Below are 13,770 nucleotides of genomic sequence, written 5' to 3'. Positions count from 1 at the left end.
GGTGGTGAAAGAGCCCTGGCCAGAGTGAAGGTCAGAGGAGGGGCAGCAAGAACACGGATTGAAGGCTGGGTTTTGCCCTGTAGGGCACTGCTATAGAGGGAAAAAGGAAACTGAGGCAGCGGGCATCGCCAGAAACCCAGCCTGTAATGTGTCCCAGGAGGCAGCTCTGCCAACAGATGCCGCTGCAGACTCACACGGTGACGTTTATTTTCATCTGCTTACTGGGACCCTACTCACGTCCCAGCAGGACACATGCCTGCCTCAAACTATGCTCTTCCTGAAGAGCATTTGCCTGTCAGAACCCAATTCCAGGTTAAGGCTCAGAGGAGGTGAGGCCCTGGATAAGCTGCAGCTTCCAAGATGCAAACAAGGATTGAGGTCCAAGTTTGGGTCCAGACCCCCAGCAGGACTACAGTAGGCCACTTCCAAGGGCAGCGAGAGGGGCAGTAACTCTGCAGCTTCAGGGTGGGCCTAGAGAGAGAAGACTGGGATCAACATGAACCCGTCCTGCAGCTTCAGGGATGATTCCCTGGCGCCCTAGCAGACAGGTAGGAAGGCACCAGCTCTCACGCGCTCTCCTAGGTCACCTTTAGAGCCTCCCACTGGGCTTCACAGTGTGTCACAAGGCCTGGTCACCTCGCCAGCTATTCATTGAGAATGGGCCTGATGATCCACCAGTCTCTGCTCTGGTTATAAACTTGGGCAGCCACCATTCGACACAGGGAATTCATTCCTGTGTCTCTTAGCTGGGCATGGTACAGGCTCAGCACCTCGGACAGCACCAGGAGCAGTGGGGAGCCATGCTGGTCAGGGATCTCATCTGCAAAAGGGTCAAAAGCAGGCAGAGTCAAACCACCTGGACCGTGAAGCTGCAGCCCCTTGGCATCCTTGGATCCAACAGCTCCTGAGCTAGTTTCTCAGGACGGGCTCTCGGTCTTCTCTTTCTGGGCGCACTCTGGAGCTACAGAGTTACTGCTCCTCTTACTGCCCTCTGAGATGGCTTACTGGTGTCCTGCTGGGGATCTGGACTCAAACTTGGACCTCATTCCTTGTTTGCATCTTGGAAGCTGCAGAGCCGGCCAGGGGCCCACGTCCTCTGAGCCTTACTCTGCCCATCAGGAATCGGGTTCTGAACGGACAGCATCCATCCTGCTGCAGGAGCTGGTCCTGCTCACTGCAACTTCTTCAAAAGCAACATTTGTTCTTCTTTCAAGGAGACCGGGCTGCTCCCTCCCTGCTCCTCAAATGAGCTTTCATGTCTCAGCAAAGGCTCGGTGACATGAAACACTCCTGCCTAGAGCCTGCCAATTATGTCCTGTCCTGAGACACAGTGGTGCCCTCTCCTGTGGCTGCCGTGTTTCGAAACAGCAATGTACTGCCCATGATGTTCCTTCTGTTTGAGAGAGTCCTGAGCCTGTCACTCCCACTTTGGTGGCTCTTTGTGTCACCTGCCTATATCTGGTCCCTGGGGACCCCAGTGGGTCTGGGCCCACAGCCTCTCCCCCATAGCACTGGGACCAGAGCCACTGGTCCAATTCTACTGTTGCCTTGCCTTTAGATGTTCAGCAACATGAATATTCTTATTTTTTATTTAAAACTAATTTGGAGTCCTCACTCTCCAAGGGGCTTCTAATCACCAAAAAGTGCCTACGGCAAAAACTGATTGACAGGCCAACGTGGGCACTTCTGAGGAACAAATTGGCCATTGGCAGCGCCACCTACAAAGAGAGATGCTAAGTGCCTGTTATTTATGAGCTATTAGGAAAATGCTTTCCACAGCTGCTTCCCACATGGGCAAAACACCTGTCAGACATCAGCAAACCATGAAAAGGCACTCAACCCATAGTTACTTTGTTTAGAAAGTCATTAAAATTAAATGTCAGCTAAAACTTAGGAAAACATTTATTCTTCAAACCCCTTTGAATCCCACCCTCAAGCAAACAGTCGCCGACCCTGTCTTTGCCAGATGAAGACGCAGGGATTTGTCAATAGCAAAGACGAGGCTATGAGAGGGATCCAGAGCCTCCTGGGGCAGGAGCTAGCAGACCACACATGTGGTCTGGACATGGAAGTGTGGCCCATTGCCTCCTGGAGCCACTGCAGTGGACAGGACCATGGACATAATGATTATAGACATATTCAGAGTATTGTCCCTGCCACAGAGAAAGAACCCAATGGTCAGCTCTAGAGAACATCCAATCGCACAGGGCTGGGTAAAGGCTGTCCCCAGTGCTTCTATGTGGTCCTGTCTTCACTAACATGAGCAGGCCAGTTCTCCGTTCATCAGGAGGCAGCTGCAGCCCCTTCATCTCTGTAAGAGTGCAAGAAGTTGCCAATTAAGACCAATTCCAAAGATTCCTCATGACAGGCCGGCCCAGGGTAAGGTCAGGGGGAAGAGCAGAGTTGCTAATTAAGGAGGCAGAGGGTCCCCTTTGCTGGAAGATTGATACAAGTGTCCATCTGTCTCCCGAGAACAAATAGGCTAGACAGACCGGCCCGAGGAGCTCGCTGCCCACAATCTACTCAGTATGGACAGAACATTGGATTTGAGAGGCAAGGGCCTCCATTATGAGCAAAGTGGACATGAATGGGGTTGGGGGGTGCTAGATCCCTGACTGCTGCTGATCAGAGGGGCAGAACCCACAGACCACCAAGGTTTTGCCCATTCTTGACTGCCTTGTCATGGGCTTGGCTGGAGGGTCAGTTGCTGTCCACTAAGGGTAGACAGATGATGAAGCTGCAAGGTAACAATTAGAGTCCAAATCAACCAGGGTGTCAGGTTGGCGAGTGTGGACTCTGAGAAGGTGGACGAGATGGACGGTCAACTCTGATCTGAGCCCAGTACCCAAAGCATGTTATATGTTTGTCACAGAGATATGAATCCTGGTGATAGTCCCTTTAGCCAATTAAACACAAGAATGGGGGAATGCTGGAAGCACCATAGAAGACCAGATAAAAAGAAGCTGATGGTCCACAGAAAAGATCCCAGCCCTCCCAGAATCCCATAGAGATGGTCCCTTCTCCAGAGCCTTCACCAAGCTCTGGCCTCACAGAGTACAAAAGTAATACATGCCACCTGACCCAGACATCCAGGGACACCGGAGTTTTGGCAGTTTGTCCCTAAGTTCCCACACTGGCTTGGCTGGAAGAACTGAGATTTGTTGAGGGAAGAGGGAATCAGGCTGAGTGATAATGGCAGCCTAGGCTCTAGTCTCAAAGACTTGGAAGGCTGGCTTGCTGGTTACAAAAACCCTGACTGAAGTCAGATCCAAAGACCAAGGCTGCTCACCGCTGGGAGTGTCCAAAGGAAAGGTTTTAATTCTCTTTATGGAATAGGCACATGGCTCTTAGATTGGGTGAGAAGAAGCCTGGAAAATCCCAGGATGGTCCTGCTGTGCACAGCCAGAGCTGGTGTGTGGGCTGGTTGGTTTAGACAGTGCTACTAACTCTACAGTCAGATACAAGGTTCCCCGTGGCCCTGTGCAGGGCAGGATTCAGTCTTGCCATTCTCGATGAGCCCAGGGAAATATTAGGATATGATCCCATCCTGCATCTGGCCCAAAGAAGGCGGGAACATGGGAACCACTCATGGGTTTGGAGGATGGTAATTAATGTTAAATGCATTAAACAATTTAATTGGACAGGTTATAATTTATGTCAAATATCTTGCGTGCTTAGTGGTGTCTCTACCAGTGTGACCTTGACACAGCCTCTCTGAGCTGAAGGCTTTTTCCTGGGGTAATTATGAGGTTTGGCTGCCTACTCTGCTAAGACAGAGCACAACTTTGAGATAAGGTAAGCTATGAATGTTGGTTAAATTCCTTCCAAGCCACAATTGTGAGCAGGCTAAGCCACGAAGCAGTAGGGACTCTTGATGATGGTCACTGGACCAAACTGGAGGCTCAAGCAACACTGCCTAGGATACATGCTAAGCTTTCTGGCCACCAGGGTCCCCTAGAAATGATCATCCTTTCCTGTCCTCTGTCCTCTATGATCATCACATGCATGTGGTTCACAAACAGAACTCATATACCTAAAAAAAGGAAAAAGTCTCAAAAACATTTTTTAAGCAGCCAGGTAGTGGTGGTGCATGCTTTTAATCCCAGCACTCAGGAGGCAAAGGTAGGCAGAACTCTACAGAGGGCCAGGACAGCTAGGGCTGCAGAGTGAAACCCTTTCTCAAAAGAGTGCTTTAACCATTTTCAAAATTAGGTTGAAAACATAATTTTAATTTTCATGTTTTTAACATAAAATTAAACATAACAGGCTTTGTAGCAGCTTAGCACACATCCATTTTTCCATTCTAAATTATGTTTTCAAATCATGTTTAAAAAAAGAAAAGAAAACAGAAACGACAATCAAATTCTTGTGTTGGGGTTGGGGATTTAGCTCAGTGGTAGAGCGCTTGCCTAGGAAGCGCAAGGCCCTGGATTCGGTCCCCAGCTCCGAAAAAAAGAACCAAAAAAAAAAAAAAATTCTTGTGTTGTCTAAGTCAGGAGCTCAGGCCTCAGCCAGCTTTTTATGGTGGTTCCTGCAAGGGGTCATAAAGTCTTCTCACAGCTGGATCCCAGCACTAAGTATCCCAGGAACATGCAGGACAGGGAAGGGGCAGAAGCCTTGGTCTAGCTTCTGAAGTGACCAGAAAGAGGGGAGAGAAAAATGTCAAGCCATGTTTAATGGCCTCAGTGTCCTACACACGGTCTCATACACACACTCTCCCATGCACACTGTCCTATGTACACTCCCCTAGGCATACTCTCCTACGCTCACTCTGTCATGCACATTCTCCTATGCTCACTCTCCTAAGCACACTCTCCCATGCACACTCTCCTATGCACACCCTCCCATACACACTCTCCCATGCACACTCTCCTATGCACAATCTCCTACTTATGTTCTCCTATGTGCACTCTCCTATGCACACCCTCCTATGCACACTCTCCCATGCACAATCTCCTACTTATGTTCTCCTATGTGCACTCTCCTATGCACACCCTCCTATGCACACTCTCCTATGCACAATCTCCTACTTATGTTCTCCTATGTGCACTCTCCTATGCACACTCTCCCATGCACACTCTCCCATGCCCACTCTCCCATGCACACTCTCCTAAGCATACTCTCCCCCACACACTCTTCCACACACTCTCCCACGCACACTCTCCCATGCACACTCTCCCTTGCACACTCCCCATGCATGCTCTGTTCCTTTGACTACTTTTGCTAGAAGGGGAGCAAACCCTGAACTCCTGCCCTCTGGCAGGAGACAAGGCTCTCCAGGCACCTCCTGCAGCTGTCTGCTTCCGCCTGACAGTCAGGCGAGGAGGGAGAAGAGTGCTCATGCTTGCCAGGCCAAGTGAGAGGGCTCCTTAATGTTCTTCAGTCAATGATCCCTGCCAACTGAGGCCTCTAGATAACCAGGAGCACTGTCCACGAACTCCAGGAAACAGGTACCCCAACCCTGGACCTCTTAGGGTGCCTTAGGATGAAAAATAAACGTGTGTTAAGCTGCTGCAAACCTGAACTCGCCCTTGCCTCTAAGCCCTGTGGGTAGCCTGGGCTTATTTGTGTATACACACAAACATATGTCTATGTTGGTTTGCATGTGTGCATATGAAGATATGTACATGTGTAGTGTGCATGAATATGCCCCTGTATTCTGGGCATTTCCATGTGTGTGTTTATATGGGAGTGTGAGGGTGCCACATTACACATATCTAAGTGAATACTGAGTGATGCATGCACAATGTGTGAGACAGAGACGGAAAGAAGGGCATGACAACGAGGGGGTGGGACTGAAGGGGAGCAGAAGCTTTCTGCCCTGTGTTTGTCCAGCAGGAGCCGGGATAATAAAAGGACCCCATGGTGCACAACTAGTCTTGGTGCAGGCAGGAGCTGTCAGAGGTTGAGCAGGAAGTCTTTCCTTACTGGGCACCCTCACTCTCTCCAGGGAGTAGGCAGCTTGGTCACCTGCTCCAGTGCTGTCGGGGATGAACCAGCATGGAGAGGTAACCTAGACACAGCAATAACCTCAGTAAGCAGTCTTCTTCATCAACGCAGCACTCTGGGGACAACTGGATTTCTGTCTCTACTCCTGCTTCCTTCTGCAGCCCAGCACCATGCCGGGGCGAAGGTTCTGCTGCTGGGTTTTAGAACTTTACAGCTGTGCCTTAAAGCCTTTGAAACCATGTGTAGAAATAATCTTTCTCTGAGTGTTAGGAGCCGAAGCCCTTCTGCTTGTTGCTAAGAGGCATGAAGAGCCATGCCCTTCTAGCACAGGCTAGAGTCATGAAGCCAGCACAGCGCTTTGACACAGGTCCAGCAAAGCTGGACCGAATGCTGCAGTCACTGTCCTTCTGTCACTAACACTTAGGGCTTGGTCTCTGGGTTGCATTCCTGGGGGACTTTCTGCACGAGAATTCATTTTATGTCTTTTCCCGAGAAAATTATGTGTGAGTCTTTTTTTTTAGGAAAACCCTAAACACAGCTATCTGGCCACTATTTAGAAGTCTTCCTTATGCTATGGAAATTGTTAAACACAGATAAGTAATCTAAGCTGGGAATGGCTAAATGAAGCCACTACTCCAGGAAGCTTCTTGGGGTATCCACCCCTAAGCAAACTCAAACAGTATAATCGGTGCCAGGTTAACAGAGACAACTGACACACTCTGACTGGTCAGAATAGCTTACAAATTCAAGGCCTCTCTTAAAACTGTGCTTAGAGCTCTCTGAAAATATAGTTTCAAAATAGGGGGTCCTACATGGTACATCCTTGAAGGAGTAGAACTCAGTAATTAAGATAGATTGACTAAGGGGTTGGGGATTTAGCTCAATGGTAGAGCGCTTGCCTAGCAAGCGCAAGACCCTGGGTTCAGTCCTCAGCTCCAGGAAAAAAAATGACTAAAATAAATGTTTCCTACTTAATAACATAGATAGAATATAAGGAGTTAAATATTAGTGTTTGCTACTCATAAAAAAGCAGTTAAGATATTTTCTATTTGTCTAGAGTGCTTTCAAACTGTTAAACACTACCAGCCTAAAGTCAGGCTGTCATATAATAATAAATGTATTTGTTCTGAAGGAGACTTTTTAAAGATTCTTTAAATTGGGGTTATAGGGCTGATAATAAAAATAAAATCTGGAGGCAAAGGTGGATCTCCAAAAGTGTGAGGCCAGTCTGGTCTACAGAGTGAGTTCAGGACAGCCAAGGCTACCCAGAGAAACCTTGTCTTTTAAAAAAACAAAACAAAATATAAAATAAAATCTGTCCTGAGAGACACACCCAGAATACAGCAAATACATAGGCAAATGCCAGCAGCAAACCACTGAACTGAGAACGGGACCCCCGTTGAAGGAATCAGAGAAAGGACTGGAAGAGTTTGAAGGGGCTCGAGACTCCATATGAACAACAATGCCAAGCAACCAGAGCTTCCAGGGACTAAGCCACTACCCAAAGACTATACATGGACTGACCCTGGGCTCCAACCTCATAGGTAACAATGAATAGCCTAGTAAGAGCACCAGTGGAAGGGGAAGCCCTTGGCCCTGCCAAGACTGAACCCCCAGTGAACGTGATTGTTGGGGGGAGGATGGGGAGGGGAAGCCCATATAGAGGGGGGGGGCTAGGGGGATGTTGGCCCAGAAACCGGGAAGGGGAATAACAATTGAAATGTAAATAAGAAATACTGAAGTTAATAAAGATTAAAATCTGTTCTACTGGGCTGGAGAGATGGCTCAGCGGTTAAGAGCACCCGACTGCTCTTCCAGAGGTCATGAGTTCAATTCCCAGCAACCACATGGTGGCTCACAACCATCTGTAAAGAGATCCGATGCCCTCTGTATCTGAAGACAGCTACAGTGTACTTATATATAATAAATAAAATAAATCTTTTAAAAAAATCTGTTCTACTTATCCTTTTTCTAATTGTGACTAAACTTGTATCCCTGGACATGTAACAAATAAAAAAATCAGACATATAGTCTGTACTTCTCACATAATCACTATCCTGTCTTTTGTTCTGTGGGCCGTGCATAAAGCACCTGGTTGCTAGTCAGTCAGAGCTGCAGATCGTTCTGATTGGTAGTCAGTTAGAGCTTCGATTTCCCTGACCACTGCACCCGACTCATTCCTCCCTGGAAGGCTCCTCGTCTCCTCTGTGGGCTGCCATGACTGCTGGGACAGACCCTGGCATCTCAGGATGCAGAGACATGAAGCTGGCACCAGAGGCTTTGGGGCCCCCAAGGCATGATTTCCCCAGGCCTCCCCTCTAGGACTCTGGGCCCTTGGGGAACCGGTGGGCGGGCCGTGCAGCATTCAGGGGATTCTCAGTCTCCCTCCATTCTGTAGCCTTGGGCCAAGGTCCTTTCCTGTACTGGCCTACGACCCTCATGGCCTCCAGCCCCCAACCCCCAGCTTCAAATGAATCAAGAGCATCCTTTGTATTCCAAAGGCCAAAGGGCCAGGGTTGCCTTTAATTAAAATGCACATCCTTTAATTAAAGGCCCCATAACACATGAAGGGCATCACTGAAATACGACGCGTGACATAGTCATTACCCTGCTGTTAATTACTAATTAATGAAGCTATTTCAATTAATAGCTTCCCCGCTACCACTCCCCCCCTGGACAGGCCCCATACTGAGGTGAGTCCCTGAATCACCCTCAAAAACTGGCTTCTTGCCAGAGACTCCAACCTGAATATTCATGACTCAACTTCACTGCTTTTCAATTAGACATAATAAAGTAAATGCTATCAAAAGTGTATTTCTAGCTCCTTCACTACCTAGCCTAGCAGGAGACAGTGGGTGGGGGAGGGGCTGGCAGACAAGCGAATGGGAGGACACCGAGGACTCCAGGAGGCTCCACCGAAGCCCCAGGCACCATCCCAGGTCTGATGGCTTCACCCAGAAAGCTGATGTCCAGGGGTTCCCAAGGGGACAAGTGAGAACCTGAAGGGGTTGTTATCTTAACAGCTGAAGGACAAAAGCCCAGAAATAGGGAGACAGCCTAGAGATGTGGAGGAGACATTAACATACTAATTATGAATATTAAGCAGCCATTAAAGGCCTTGATTTAAAGAAACGACAGGGAAGTCTCACCTAAGGTAAGTAGGAGGGGGCAGCCCTGTACCTGAGCTGGAGCTAAAGGTGGGGGACCCCTAGGGAGGTCCGCACGGGGCTTCTAAAGTCTGTAAACAGGTCAGCAACTTGAACAGGCAGTCTCAGCTGGAAGGACATTCCGGCAGAGGTAGGAGGAGGTCAAGCCAGTTGGCTCAGGGAGATACTAGGCATGACCAGGCTGCAGGAGATGTGTCCACACCTCCAAACTCCCCTGTGAGTTATCTAATAACTGTCACAAAAACTGCGTGGCCAGTCCCAGAATCTTCCTGTAAGACAAACCTTGCACAAAGTGGGCTGGGCAACCCTGCATTCCACTCTAGCCCTAACCTGACTCTCTTGTTCTAGATTGGATTCCCAGGAGATTCATCCCTTGATGGGCCCCGGTGTGGGGAGAAAGAACCTCTTTTTCCATGAAGGACTGACTGTCCCCTGAGGTGGAGGTTTGAAGGTCTCCAGGACTGTATACTAAAGCCCCACGTGTGCCCAACCACCAACACTGAGCCCAACATCTCACAGTAACTCTTGCTGTGAGAGGAGGTGAGAACAGGTTCTCAGGGGCAGCAAAGGGCCTAGGGTGTGGGGAGGAGGATGTGGGAGGGCAGGTGCTGGAGTACCACATTACAACGTCTTAGGGAGACTCTGGACCTGCAAGTTCTCAGCTCGGGCCTTCTGCATCTTTTCATCAAAGGCAGAGTCAAGAGTCACATGTCCAACTCTCCTGTGCAGCAGGACGTACCCACTGTGGCTGTTCCAGACTAAGAGCGGATGGACTGGTCAAAAAGTTCTCACCAGGGGCTGGGGATTTAGCTCAGTGGTAGAGCGCTTACCTAGGAAGCTCAAGGCCCTGGGTTCGGTCCCCAGCTCCGAAAAAAAAAGAACCAAAAAAAAAAAAAAAAAAAAAAAAAAAGTTCTCACCTGTCATACAGAAGACTCCTACCCAGCACCCAACATGCCCATCCCAGCCCTGAGGAAGAATTGAAGACCTAGAGAAGGTTCCTCTTAGATTCATGTTTGTCTTTGCCTCACTATGAACTAGGCTTGACGGCTCCCCTGCAATAACTTCAGTGCTCGCTCAGCCCCTCCTCCCCCTGCAATAACTTCAGTGCTCGCTCAGCCCCTCCTCCCCGTTATGTCCTGAGACGCTAGGTGGCACCAGTTCCCACAGAATCCTGAAGTTAACGCGGCCCTGTCCGGCAGTGCCCTCTGTCGGCCAAAGGTGGAATGTCAGTGGCTGCATACAAGGTGGTGGGCTGAACAGACAAAACACCAAGACTAGTTCACACAGTCATAGCCACCCATGCACATTCAAACCCACACGCACTTATACGGACTCTATTTCTAGGAAGTGAAAGCAAAGAAGAGATGTCCTCCGGGTTCCAGGAGAAAGGCCCCATCCGAGCCCAACGGGAACCCTGGACTGGCCCAGAAGCTATAAAACCGTTTCTAGAACTTGAAGCAGGAGGATCTGAAAACCTGATGACTGTGGATCTACCTACAGGCAAGGCCAGACTAGCTGTGTGTAAGTGCAGGGCTGGGTAGGCAGACCCAACTGGCTAATCTGAGTTGATAAGGGCATTAGACAAGGGACAGGGAGAAGGAAGGGAGACAAACTTCTCACCACTCACTCTGGTGTCTCTAGGGTCCACACAGAGCTCCTGCCACCTAATTACGTTTTTGTGAAGACCCTCTGCAAATGCAGCCTTATGTGATCACTGTGGGGTAATACCTGAACCTGCCCTCCGCAGGAAGACTCCCTCTTACCCCTTCTAAATGTCTCTGAAAGGCCCCCTGGCCAAAATGGCCAAGACCTTCTACCCAGAACTCCTTAGGACAGCCAAAAGACTACCTCATCCCAGGGGCTGTTTCCAGATCTTGGAACTGTGGGAGGCAGGTTATGGACTTTTGCTTAATAAACCCACAAAGGCGAGAACTTACCAGCAAACAAATGAGCCAGTTGATTCCACTGGTACTTAATGCCACTTACTGCACTTTTTAAAAATGCAAGATAGTACATTCTACATTGCTTGTAAACAGGAGAAAGAGAAGGAGGAAGAGGAGGAAAAAGAATATATAATTTATTCTATGTTCACTGTTGTTTTGACTACACATATGTCTGTGCGAGGGTGACAGAAACCCCTGGAACCGGAGTTACAGACATGTGTGAGCTGCCATGTGGGTGCTGAGAAGTAATTGAAGGTGGGTCCTCTGGAAGAGCAGCCAGAGCTCTTGACCCAGCCCCCGTCTTAGTGTTTTAATTGTGCTGTGATAAAGCAGCATGACCAAAAGCAAATTCGGGAGGAAGAGGGATTATTTCAGCTTACAATTTCCTGGTCACATCTCAAAACTGAAGAAAATTAGGGCAGAAATTCAAGGTGGGAATCTGGAGGCAGGAATCGAAGCAAAGTCATTGGCTTGCTTCTCATGGCTTACTCAGCCTGCTTTCTTAGACAACTCAGGACCACCTGCCCAGGGGTGGTACCACCCACAATGGGCTGGCCCATCACATTAATCACTCATGAAATGGCCCCACAGGTAATCAGATGGAGGCGTTTTCTCAACTGAGGTTCCCTCTTCCCAAATGACTCTAACACGTTAAACTGACAAAACTCTAGTTGGCACACACGGGCCTTCTTGAATATGGCCCTCTAGCTTCAGGAACCCAACTATAAAAGCTTATGGAAGCACAGCCTGAGGTTCCTAGGATGCTCCTCTGACTGAACAATCAGGACCCATCCTACAAGGCCAGGTTAGAGAGATAGTTCATTGGTTAAGAGCATTCATTGCTCTTCTGGAAGACCCAAGTTTGGTCCTTCCACACTGGGCAGCTTATGACTGCCTATAACTCCAGCTCCAAGGGATCCAGTGCCCTCTTTTGGCCTCCATGTGTGCCCCAACACATGTAGCATGCACACATACACATACACACACACATGCACACACACTCACACATACACTCACACAAACATATGCACACACACAGACTCACACACACACTCACACACACAGCACACACGCACACACACTCACACACAGCATACACACACATGCACACACACACTCACACACACACTCACACTCACACACAGCATACACACACATGCACACACACTCACACACAGCACACACACACTCACACACACACTCACACACATATATACACACACACTCACACACAGCACACACACACTCACACACACTCACACACATATGCACACACACAGCAAACACTCACACACAGCACACACACTCACACAGTACACACACACTCACACACATATACACACACAGCACACACACTCACACACAGCACACACACACACTCACACACATATGCACACACACACACACACACACAAATGAATCTTAAAAGAGTACTTTTATTCACAGTTGGAAGACCACACAGGAAAGTTTGTGCTCACACATCACTACGTGGCACATCTGGTTCAAGGCATCTTGCTCTGGAGATTTGGACACACTTCTGACAGGAGTTTTATACACAGGTAAGCAAGCACTACATCAGTGCTCTGAGGCTCTCCTCAGATCCGGTTGACACCCCTCTGCTTTCCCCGTGAATGGATGGTAGAACATTCTCAACACATGTTCACTCCTTTTAAAAAGGTAAATAAATGTGTGTGTGCCTATGGGCTAGCCTGTGCTGATGCGTGAGCATGGGCTAACCCATGCGGGTGCATGAGTGAGTATGAGCTAGCCAATGCTGGTGCATGAGGAGGCTGGAGGTAAACACAGATGCTTTGCTCTACAGTACTCTGTTTCTTTAAGTCGAGGTCTCTCACAACACCTGAAGTTCACCATTTATGGTTATGATGCACATCATGGTATCACTATGCCTGGCTTTGGTATGTGGGTTCTGGGAACCCAAACCCAGGCCCTCATGCTGTTCAACAAGCATTTCACTCACTGAGCTTTCTGCTCTGTCTCAGTGCATTGATACAAGGGAAAGCTCCCCTCTGGGCATGGCATGGCCCTTCTGAAGTGAGAGCAGCTGATGTCTGACATAAGCCCCTCACAAGACTGAGAACTAGCACTCTCTCACAGAGCAGAAGTCATGAGGCAGTTTAGTCACACAAAGCCTCTCCCCAATGACTGCTCAGTGAGGAAGACTTTCCCTTTGTGGTATATCCACCTGTAAGTTGCCCATGTTCTGTAAATAATTCCAGTTAAACTCATTGGTAAACTGGACAGTGGTGGCTCACGCCTTTAACCTCCAGCATGTGAGAGGCAGAGGCAGGAGGATCTCTGTGAGGTCAAGGCCATCCTAGTCTACAAAATGAGTTTCCAGAACATTGAAAGCCTGTCTCAAAAAAACCAAAACTATGGACTGGAGAGATGGCTCAGTGGTTAAGAGCACTGACTGCTCTTCCAGAGGTCCTGAGTTCAAATCCCAGCAACCACACAACCATCTGTAATGAGATGCGATGTCCTCTTCTGGTGTGTCTGAAGACAACTACAGTGTAAATAAATCTTTAAATAAATCTTTTTTAAAAAATCCAAAACCAAACTCATTGGTTCATCAAGTTAAACTTGGGTAGAACCATTTTTGTTTCTTTGCTTGGATATTTGTTTAGTTGGTTGGCTGTTTTGAGAAGGGGATCTCTCTATATAACCCTGGCTGTCTTGAAACTGTGTAAAC

Source organism: Rattus norvegicus, chromosome 3, assembly GCF_021556685.1.
Source record: "Rattus norvegicus strain SHRSP/BbbUtx chromosome 3, alternate assembly SHRSP_T2T, whole genome shotgun sequence".
Taxonomy (NCBI): domain Eukaryota; kingdom Metazoa; phylum Chordata; class Mammalia; order Rodentia; family Muridae; genus Rattus; species Rattus norvegicus.
This window is presented reverse-complemented; position numbering follows the sequence as displayed.